The sequence below is a fragment of the Eulemur rufifrons genome, chromosome 3 (assembly GCF_041146395.1).
Source record: "Eulemur rufifrons isolate Redbay chromosome 3, OSU_ERuf_1, whole genome shotgun sequence".
In the NCBI taxonomy this organism is placed as follows: Eukaryota; Metazoa; Chordata; class Mammalia; order Primates; family Lemuridae; genus Eulemur; species Eulemur rufifrons.
In genome coordinates, this window is record NC_090985.1 from 32,651,180 (window position 1) to 32,661,964 (window position 10,785).

A 10,785-nucleotide genomic window follows, 5' to 3' on the forward strand; every position below is an offset into this window, starting at 1 on the left:
CCCCGAAATGTGGCCACAGGCCCTTTGTGGCTGCTCGCTGCCCCCAGCTCACCCTCACCTGGCCGGCCTGAGTCCCTGCTGCCCACTCTGCTCTCCAGAAACACCGAGAGCTGCCCCACGCTGCTGGGCCCTCAAAGGCTCCAGCCCACCCCGCCCCCGCCCTGACCCAGTCATCCTTTGGAAATGCCTTTCTCATCTTCCCCCAGAGAGGCCTCCTCTGACGCAGCCCCTCCCTCAGTCTGGGCAGGCCTCTCTGTGCGCCATAGCGCTCCCTTATGCTTCTCACGTCGTCCGCTCAGCACCGGGAGCACCTCTTCTCCCATCGCTTCTCCTCTTCTACGCCGTGAGCTCCTTAGGGGGAAGGGCTGCTTCTCCCACTGCAGAGGTCAGCACCCTGCGCGGCAGGTACTGGAGAAGTGTTGATGGAACATAGGCACACACAACACGCACGCACAGTGGCTGACGTGGTTTCCAAGGTGGGTCTCCAAAGCTGAGCAGAATATTACCAAGGAGCAGAGGACACTGGGAAATAGCCCCTGTGCATGGCGGTTTAGTGTGCTTTGCTTACCTCCTATCCCTGGGGCGTGGAACAATGACCTCAACATATTTGGCGCTTGCTAAGTGTGCATTGGGTGAATGGCAAGAAGCTGCCCTTCTGCTTTGCTAGATACTAAGTGAATGAGGAAGCTTAGCCCACAGACGGATTCAAGCAGTGCCAGTTGTCACAGGTGGTCTTCCTCCCTGCATCCATAAAACCCTCCCAGCCTCCTCCGGGAAGAAGGTTGGGGCCACAGACAACCCTAAGCAGATGCCAAGACTTCACCCAGACCACAGTCTGGGTTCTCAAAGCATCAACCATGTTGGTAACATTCCCGGATTCTGTCTGAAATTCCCAAGGAAATGGACCTTGGGTGCATTTCCAGTGGAAGTGCCTCCCACTTTATCCGAGTTTGATGAATTTCTGCTCACTGAGTCCACTCACTCCCCAAGGCATGAGCCCTGGGAACTGTGGGTGCCTCTGATGATGTGCGTCTGAGAGAGAGACAGGCATGGCGCGGACAGAGATAGGACAAAATAAGTGACTATCAAGGAAAGAAACATGCTTGTTAGTGCAGAAGATTGAAATCCCAAGCCCTTAGTCAATTTGTCTCCAGCCTGCCTCCTCGAGGCCACACATTTTGAAAGACATCTATTTTGTCATTTGTTAAGCTGGCCCTTTTGTGCAGTAGACCATGGGTTCTTTTTTTTTTTTTTTTTTTTGTTGAGACAGAGTCTCACTTTGTTGCCCAGGCTAGAGTGAGTGCCGTGGCGTCAGCCTAGCTCACAGCAACCTCAAACTCCTGGGCTTAAGCGATCCTACTGCCTCAGCCTCCCGAGTAGCTGGGACTACAGGCATGCGCCACTATGCCCGGCTAATTTTTTCTATATAGATTTTTAGGTGTCCATATAATGTCTTTCTATTTTTAGTAGGGACGGGGTCTCGCTCAGGCTGGTCTCGAACTCCTGACCTTGAGCAATCCACCCGCCTCGGCCTCCCAGAGTGCTAGGATTACAGGCGTGAGCCACCGCGCCCGGCCGACCATGGGTTCTTTAATAGGATGACCCCAAAATCTGCTCCTACAACTGTGGCCACTTCCCCTCCCACATCTTTCCAGCGTGCTCACCCATTGCCCTCCTGTGTATTTATACATTCATCAGGACATGACCACATGTTTGCTTTGGGTTCAGAAAATGTGATCCTTTGAGATCTAGTGTTCCATACCACTATAGGATGACTAAAGTCAATGATAATGTATCGTATAGTTTCACATAGCTAAAAGGAGAATATTGAATGTTCCCAATACAAAGAAATGATAAATGTTTGAGATGATGGGTAAACTAATTACTCTCATCTGATCACCTCACCATACATTATATATATCAAAACATCACTATGTACCCCACGAATATGTACAATTATTGTTTGTCAGTTAAAAAAATAAAATTAAATAACTTCTTAAGAAAAGAAAATGTGATTCCTACTCCCTGCAACTGGTCTCTCAGTCTGGCCCACTGGCCACCTTCAGCAAATCAACTGCCCTTTCTTCTTCCTTTAAAGTCATTTCTGCTAGATTTCATCGCATTTTATGAAAATCTGTTTTATAATCATACAATATGCAAACCATGCATAATTATGGGCAATGTGACTTCTTTTTACTGATGACGATGAAGACGGTAGTGATGACTGTGTTAGGCAGAATGGCCCCCAAACACGTTCACATTCTATTCATTTGAACCTGTGAATACGTCACTGACCTGGCAAAAGGGACTTTGCGGATGTGATTAAGGTTAAGAACCCTGACATGGGGGATTATCTTAGAATGTGTGGGTGGGCCCAGTCTAACTCCATGGGTTTTTAAAATCAGAGAATTTCCCCAGCTGTGGTCAGAGAAAGAGGCGTGAAGCAAAGGGAAAGACAAGTGACGTGGCTACCTTTAAGGTGCAAGGGAAACCCAAACTAAGGGACTTGGTGGCCTCAAAAAGTGGAAAAGGCAAGAAATGGATTCCCTGCTAGAGCCTCCAGCCTTCCCTGCTGACACCTTGATTTTAGCCCAGTGAGTCCCATTAGGAAGGACTTCTGAACTACAGAACTATAAAATAATAAAATAATAAATTAGTGTTGTTTTACGCCACTAACCTGGTAGTCACTTGTTACAGCAGCAACAGGAGACTAATGTGGTGATGATGGTAATAGCGTTCCTGGCACAGATCAGATATTGTTTCTGTGGGCTACACAATGTGCCAAACACTTCACAAATCCTTTCTCATTTAATCCTCACAGTCAGCCTGCAAGCCAAGGATTCTCATCATCCCCACTTTACAAAAGAGGAAATTTAGGCTTCAGGAGATTAAGGGACCCATCAAAGTCTCACAGCTTGTGTGTGAGGAAGTCAGGATTCAAACTCAGTTCTTTTGTGTTCCAAGGCTCAGATTCTGTCTATCAGAGAGCTCTGGCTGCGGTGGGTCTCCTGTGTGCATCCTCTCCTCTTCCTGTAGCTGAAAACCACAGGAGGTGCCTGTTGGTGCTAAGATATTTCAACCCAGTGCTATCACCAATCAGGAAACTATTGCGCAATCTTGACTTCTGGACAAGGCAAGGGACTCCGGATTTTAGAGGTGAGCTTGTTACAAAACCATGACCAGTCCTCCATTATGTCCATGGCATAGGAGAAAATCTCCACACAAGCTGGCAAAGCTCAAGTTTCATTTATTATTAAGAGTTCTTTGAATACAAACATCAGAAATTGATCGTGGCTAACTTACAAAGAAAAGGAGCATACTGGAATTGGAATTGGAATCTATTGGAAAGTGCAATGGATTTTTGTGGATTTTTTGGCCACCTATTGTCATTTTCCTGCACAAATGATGACACCAGCCTCCAACTGTCACTTGTGGATCTAGCTGTCCTTCATTCTCCATCCATGTGATTCTGGTCTGGTGGTGCTGACTCCACTTCCATGCCTGAGCATGAGACCTCTGTCTGAGAAACTCACACATTCCTTCTTCCTGTCTTCAGTGATGGGTTCAGGGAAGAGCAGGTGACTCGAGACAGGCAACTTAACCCGGCCCAGCTAACCCTGCACTTGCCCTGTTCCACCAGGTGTGACCCTGGGAGGATGCAGGCAGAAGCTGCTGCAACCATCTTGCCTGTCTAGATAGTGGAGCCATCATCATAGGAGGTTCAGCCAGGAGCTGCTGGGAGGAAAAAGCCAAACCCCAAGTCAACAGCTATACCTGGACTTTTTGGTGATTTGAGTCAATACACTAGTCTTCAAGCCAGGTAAGAGTTGCATTTTCTGTTTGTTGCAACCCTGAGAGGCTCTCGGGTGGCAGGGGAAAGCTTCTGAGATGAATGAGACAAGCCGTGGTTGACTGTCTCCCTGTTGCTGTCTCTGCTCCTGTCTTATCCCATCATGATGCAAGGCCCCGAGAGATCGCCCAGTAGGTCTAGTTTCAAGTACAAGCCTATCCTTTGTAGGTAGAGGGCAAGCACCTTAATGCACAGTCCCCCAGGGGGAAAGCATTTTCCAGAAAGGAACTAAATTTGCTGTTAGTTCCTTACAAAGTGGTGGTTGAAAAAAACAATATTACAGTATGGAGGAGAAACTTGGCTACAACTCCTGCCCCTTCCAAATTGGCCCTCAGTCAATCTTTGCCTCCCCTCCCAACTTGACCTCCGGGGTGCCCTGTCCACATACCTCTACGGCGTCTTCCTGTGCACACAGGGTCTGTTTCACATCTGGGCCCCTGTCCACCCCAGCCTGCCAGGCCAACCACATTCCTGCTTCCCAGAAATGTGCCTCTTATCACTGTTCCGGCCCATGAGCAGAGGCTGCCAGGAGCCACTTTGTGCAACAGCCAGAGTCTTGCACAACCTAAAGAAGAGATTGATAGGGGTGCAGGGGGTGGGGTATGGGCTTGGAGACGATGTGTCCCTGTGCTCAGAGCTCTTTGTCCCTGTGAATCCTGGGCTTCTGTGAAACACACTTATGGCTCACATAGCCCAGGATGCAGGCTGGCATTCCAACCCCCCAGATGCCTAACAATGTCCACCCTGGGACCTTCCTAAATCCGGGGACTTGGTCTGGGCCAGGAAACACTGGGTAGAATATACAAAGTTCTCAGGCTTCAGACTGTAAGTGTCCCGCATGTCACTTTCCTCTAATGTAATACTCCACAGGCAGAGAATCTGGTCCTGCCCTTAACACATTATGGACCCTTTGGACAGTCCCTTCCTCTCTCTGGGCTGCGCTTTACCTGCCCAGCTACTTCCTATGCAGGGCAGGAACCCCTCTATAGTTTCCTGCATAAGCATCCATTCCTGCACATTCCCAGTGGCAGGGACGCACTTGCTCACAGGCAGCTGATCCCAGCATCGGAGATGTCTAAAACTGCAGCACCCACAGGTGGCGACTGAGCCGAGGGCAGCACAAGGCAATGTCTATACTCTTGGTGGCCACCCACTCACCACTGCTCCTCGCTCGGCTTTGTGGATCTGGGTCACACCGTCACGTGGTCAAATAAAGCCTCAGATATTGAACACATGATCTGTCTCTAAGCCAGTTCTCTCTCATCTATTTTAAAGCCAATGGGCTTTTCAAGCCTGAATCTGGGGTTTTACACTGATCCCCGTGAAATCCCATGGACATTTTTTCCTCTCAGAGTTTGTTTCTTTTTTGTTTGTTTGCTTTCCAGAGTGAGGACTCTGGAGTCAGGCAGACTCGGGTTTGCATCTCAATTTCATTTTACTTGCTGTGCGACCTTGGAAAGTTTCTTAAGCTCTCTGAGCCTCCATTTCCTCAAGTAGGAGATGGGGATGGTAAAATACACTGGCTTTGTGAATGCTTTGAGGATTCAGCAAATGAAATAGAACATAAAGGACTTGCACGCCACTTGGCCCAGGGCGAATGCCCAGTGACATGCTGTTGTGATCCCATGTGCCTTGCCTGGGAGGACGTCAGGTGTGTGAACGTGCTTTGAGAGCTCTGGAGGCCATGTCTCTGGTCACCACTCGAGCATGGCCTACCTGAGGAAACTGAGCAGGATGAAGGTGAGAAGCTTGGACCTCACACCCTGGACACGCCTCCCCGTGGCTCTGATTCCCAATGCCGTGTGAGGACTAGGTGGTGCTGTGTTGGGGAAGGGAGGGTCTAGTCTTTGGGGTGCAGGCTCTCCTAAAGAAAGGCGAAGCGGTTTTGCATTTGAAGTGTTAGTTGTCCCGGCCCTGTCTTGCCCTGAGAAGGACCAGTGCCCCCAGACCAGCCTGGCCTTCAGCCCTTCGGGGTTGTGTTGTCAAGAGAACAGAGCTCGCCCTTTGGACCCAGGCAACTTGAGTTGGAATCCCAACTCCACCATCACACACGAGTTCTCCTCCCACCTGGACCGGCTTCCTCTCCATCCCCTTTCCTGATTCCTCTTGGACAAGGTCTCTTCTCTTCTCTCAGCATTCAATTCAAGCAGCACCTATCCCAGAAACTCTCAGAAGCCCCCCAGGCAAGCTTATGGGTTTGTTTTTTTCCCCTTTGTTGTCCCCAGACTACCCTCCATGCATTCTGACAGCAGCCACATAGAATTGAAAATACCTGTTCAGTGTCAGTCTTCCCAGCCACCTGTGAGCAATTTGATGAGAGTGACAGAGCCCTGTTCATCTGTGCCTCCGGTGCCCAGAACGTGCCTGGGACTGTGAAGTGCACCATAAATATTTGCTGAATTAATTAAGCAAAAATAAAAACAGAACCAAAACCAACTGGTGCTAGGGACAGCCACAGGCTGGAGAAGAAGAAGGGGAGAGGACAGGAATGGGCCGTTCCTTGAACCTGGAAGGAACCTGGACCAGCTGTGACCCAGGGTCTAGTCTTGGCTTGGCCATGAACTGTTTTGACCTTGAAAGAAGTCGACTCCAGTCTTTGGATTCCAGCCTCCCCCCTCTACGGACAGTTCGATGGGCTTCTCCCTACGTTCCCTTCCATTTCTAACACACTCTGTGGAAGGAGGCCGTTGACACAGGCCAGGCTCTAACCTCCCCTGCTCCCTTTCGGCCCGGACTAGGCCTGTCCAGGGGGAGGAAGGCAGAAGTCGGATTGTCATGGCCCCGGACGACCCTCTAATTGGCTGCAGTTTAAGACAAAGAAGAGAATGGTTAAAAAAAAAATGTATATGTCTCATGATTCAGTCTTATTACCAGCAGGTTTTCCTTCCCATTTGTTGCTTCTGAGTGATTTGAGGCGTTCATTCTGCATCAGCAACACTTCCAAGAAATATGAGAGGAAATAACTTTGCCACAGACACTATACACCATGCTGCAGTAATTACAAACTGCTGTCCCGAAAGCAGCCCGAGGTAGCTGAATGCATGAATGCATAATGCTGGGGAGGAGGAAGGATAAAAAGAAGGGAAAGAAGGAAGAAAGGAAGAGGGAGGAGGAGGAGAGGTGGGAGGGAAGGAAATAGACCACACGGATCATCAGCGATCTGTGCGACAGGCACGATGCCGGGCTTCTCACCGGTGTTACCTCATTTAATTCTTTCAACATTCCTATGAAATAAGATTATTGTTGGCTCCAGGTTATAAAAGAGAAAGTGAGATGAGAAGTAGAAAAATAGACATGCCAACAGTGGAGCAAAACAACGAAAAATGAGTCAAATTGCCATGCAGAACCTCTGAAAGGCCCTCATGCAGAGCACAGTGTGCTTACAAATTCAAGAACAAGGCTGAGGCTGGAAACGGGGCTGGCTGGAAGTCTACATGCAGAGGAAGTAGGCACCAGCCACCCAGGCACGGACCCTGCGCAGCCAGGCCACCAGCCGCACAGGTACACACACAAAGGCATGCACAGAAGATCAGAGGCTTATTTTCCAGCTAAATGGAACTGAAGAGTTCTCAGACTCAGGACACCAGCCACAGTGAAGGGGAGGGATAAGGGATCAAAATAGAATCGGGCGGATTTGATGAGACCACCAGCCCCAGCCCTGCTTTGCTTTAGAATACCAGCAACCAAGTTTAGACCACTCAGCAGCATACTGAAGGATCCTTTTAGTAAGAAACAGCACCACAACAAGAACAATGATGATGATGACAATGATGAAAAATACAGGGGATGCATTCCAAGACCATCAGTGGATGCCTGAAACTGCAAATGGTACCAACCCCTAGCCAAGGAAAACCAAGGTTACCATTTCACTTAAAAAATCACTTTATGGCTTCTCTTTGGCATATCCAAATCTCCAGCATCATTACTCTTGTGCCATTATTAATGTAAAGTAATGGTTACTTGAACAGAAGCACTGCAATACTTCTACAGTCAATCCAATAACCCAAATGGCTTCTAAGTGACGGACGGGTGGGCAGTGTGTGCAGCGTGGATACAACTGGACAAAGGAGGATTCATGTTCCAGGCAGGACAGAGCAGGATCATGCAAGATTTCACCATGCTACTCAGAACAGTGTGCAATTTAAAACTTATGAATGGCTTATTTCTGGAATTTTCTATTTAATATTTTCAGACCATGGTTGACCAGACCGTGAAAAGTGAAACCACAGAGAAGGGCACACTAATGTAGTGCTTACTCCGTGCCAAGCATTGTTGTAATAAACATTTCACATTTATTAACTCATTTCATCCTTGTCTTAAAAGGTGAGTACTATTAGTATTCTCATTTTTCCTATGAGGAAAATTAGGCACAGAAAAGTGAGTAATCCTAATACTTAATGCTATTACTAAGAAACTAGTAATTGTCAGACACTGACATTTCAGTTTCAACTCAATGAAAACGTCAACTCACACATAGTCCTCCTGAAATGAAACCTAATAATCAATGAGTTCTGGCTACCCACAAGTAGCTCACAATAATCTTTTTTATGATTCACTCACTCCTGACTTGGGAGGTGGCAACCAGTAATCATAAATCATTAAGGAAAGCTTCTAAACTGGAAAAAACAGACAAAAAAGTGGAAGGGGAAAGTAACAGAAGAAACCAAGCAAATGCAGGACATGGAAGAAAACTTTGCTAAAATTCATTTTATATTCAGAAGAATAAGAGAAGATATGACATCTGTCCAAAAAAAAAAAAAAATAGGTAGTAATGAAAAAGAAACAGAGAGCAAAAAAAATTTCCACAAATTAAAAAAGAAAATATTTAAAAATTAAAATCTAAGAGAAAAAATACAAAATCTGGAAGCTAAAGGAAAAATTTCTCAGAAAGTATAAGGACAAAATAGAAAGGAAAAAGGCTTTTAAAAATTCAAAATTTAGAAGATCAATCCAGGAGATTCAATACATGGTCTCCCACAATGAGATGAAAAAGAATAAGGTGAAATTGTCGAAGCTATAAGCCAGGGATGTTTCCTGGACCTGAAATGAGTAAATATCCAGTAACTGGTGTAATGGATGAAGGAGCCCACTGAGCGCCCAACATAATGAACAAAAAGATGCTTCCTCATGAAATTTCAGAACTGTGAGTGGTAAAGATAAGCATCTAAAAGCTTCCATGGGGAAAACATTTAAAGAACTGGAGTAAGAATGGCAGTGATCTTTTCAACAGCAATGTTGGTACCTAGAAAACAGGCAGACATTCTTCAGATACATATGAGAAAAAAATATATTTCTACCTGCACATTGGCTAAGATCCAGCTAAAGATGAAAACCACACAAGCTGTTAAAGCAGAAAGAGATTTATGTCTAGAGTATTGTGTAGAATTAAAAAAAAATTGATGTAACATCTGGAAAAGCAAGCTCTAGGCTGAGCTAACAGAACAACACTCAGCCCTCAGAAAGCCGTGGTTCTTGCTAAGATGGAAAAGTGCTGCCATCACTGTAAAAACTGTTGAATCGGGAGCTTTTGATCAAGATAGCCTCCCTATCTCTGTCGCCATCCATCCTGCTAAAAGTTGACCTTCACACAGTGACTGTCCCCAGTTAATTTAGATCTTATTCCAAGCTTCACGTGAGTGGTTCTGATTAACCACACCTGAATGACTCAGGCACCCTAGCTACAAGGAGTGCTTCTTCTTGTTGTTGTATTATGGCTTTTAACTTTTTATTATTTTGACATTTTCTAACCCACACTAGAGTTGAAAGAGTAAGATGTGCACATCCATATAGTCCCCAGCTAGATTCACAATGGTGTCAGTCGAAAGGAACCAATGATGAGACTGGGTTAGAAATGCGAGGGGAGAGTCCATGAATCACAGCGGGCGATGGAAGAAGCACTGCTAGGGAGTGTCTCAGACTGCGGTGTTGACAACCTCACAGTGTCTCAGCCCACAGGGAGCTTCAGAGCAAAGATTTCCCACTGGGCAGCTGGTACCCCTGCCTTGGTCAGTCCCTGGCTAGGAGCTGCTTGAGAAGAGTGTGGCCTCAGCTCAAAAGCTGAGTTGACTATTGAAGGACCTAATGACTGGAAACTGCCAGATGACCACACTCTTTGCAACTGACTGGCAGGTCCTTTCTTGAAGGGAAATTGGAGCAGTGAGCTTCTGTGGTTGTCATAGCAATCTCTAACATTTTTCTTTTCTTTTCTTTTTTATTTGCTAAACCATTTGAAGGTAACTTGTAATCATCACAGCATTTTGACCATTACACTACACTACACAGCTACATGTATCTCCGAACAACTAAGACATTTTTCTACATAACCACAGTACAATGATCACACTGGAGAATTTCTTTGAAACAATAACATTGTCTAATATGCTGCTCATATTCAAATCAAGTTCCATTAATCATCCCAATGAAGTCTTGTTATGTTGTGTGTGTATATCCACACGTGTACTTGAGTGTTTGTATGTGTGTGTGTGTATTTGAGCCATTATCCAATTAAGGATCATGAATTGCATTTGGTTGCCATGTCTTTTTAGTCTCTTTTAATCTAAAATAGTTCTCTTCTCTTTTTGGATTTTAAAAATATTGGTCTTTCTGAAGAATTCATGCCAGTTGTCTTCTCTGATGAACATCAGGATTTGTCTGATTATTACTTCGTGATTAAATTAAAAATATTTTTTAAATTGTTGTCATGACTTTTATGTGCATTATATATCCCACTATTAGTGGTTTTGTTTGTGCTTTGAACAGTCAGTTACCTTTTATGTGAGTTACAAGAAGAAAGAAGATAGTCTTTTATATTTGCCTACTTGTTTACTATCTCATATTCACCTACTTGATTAATATCTCTGTTGTATTTTATTTTCTCTTGTAGATCTGAATTCCTATTTGATATCACCTCTCTTTGACCTGAAGCATTTTTTATA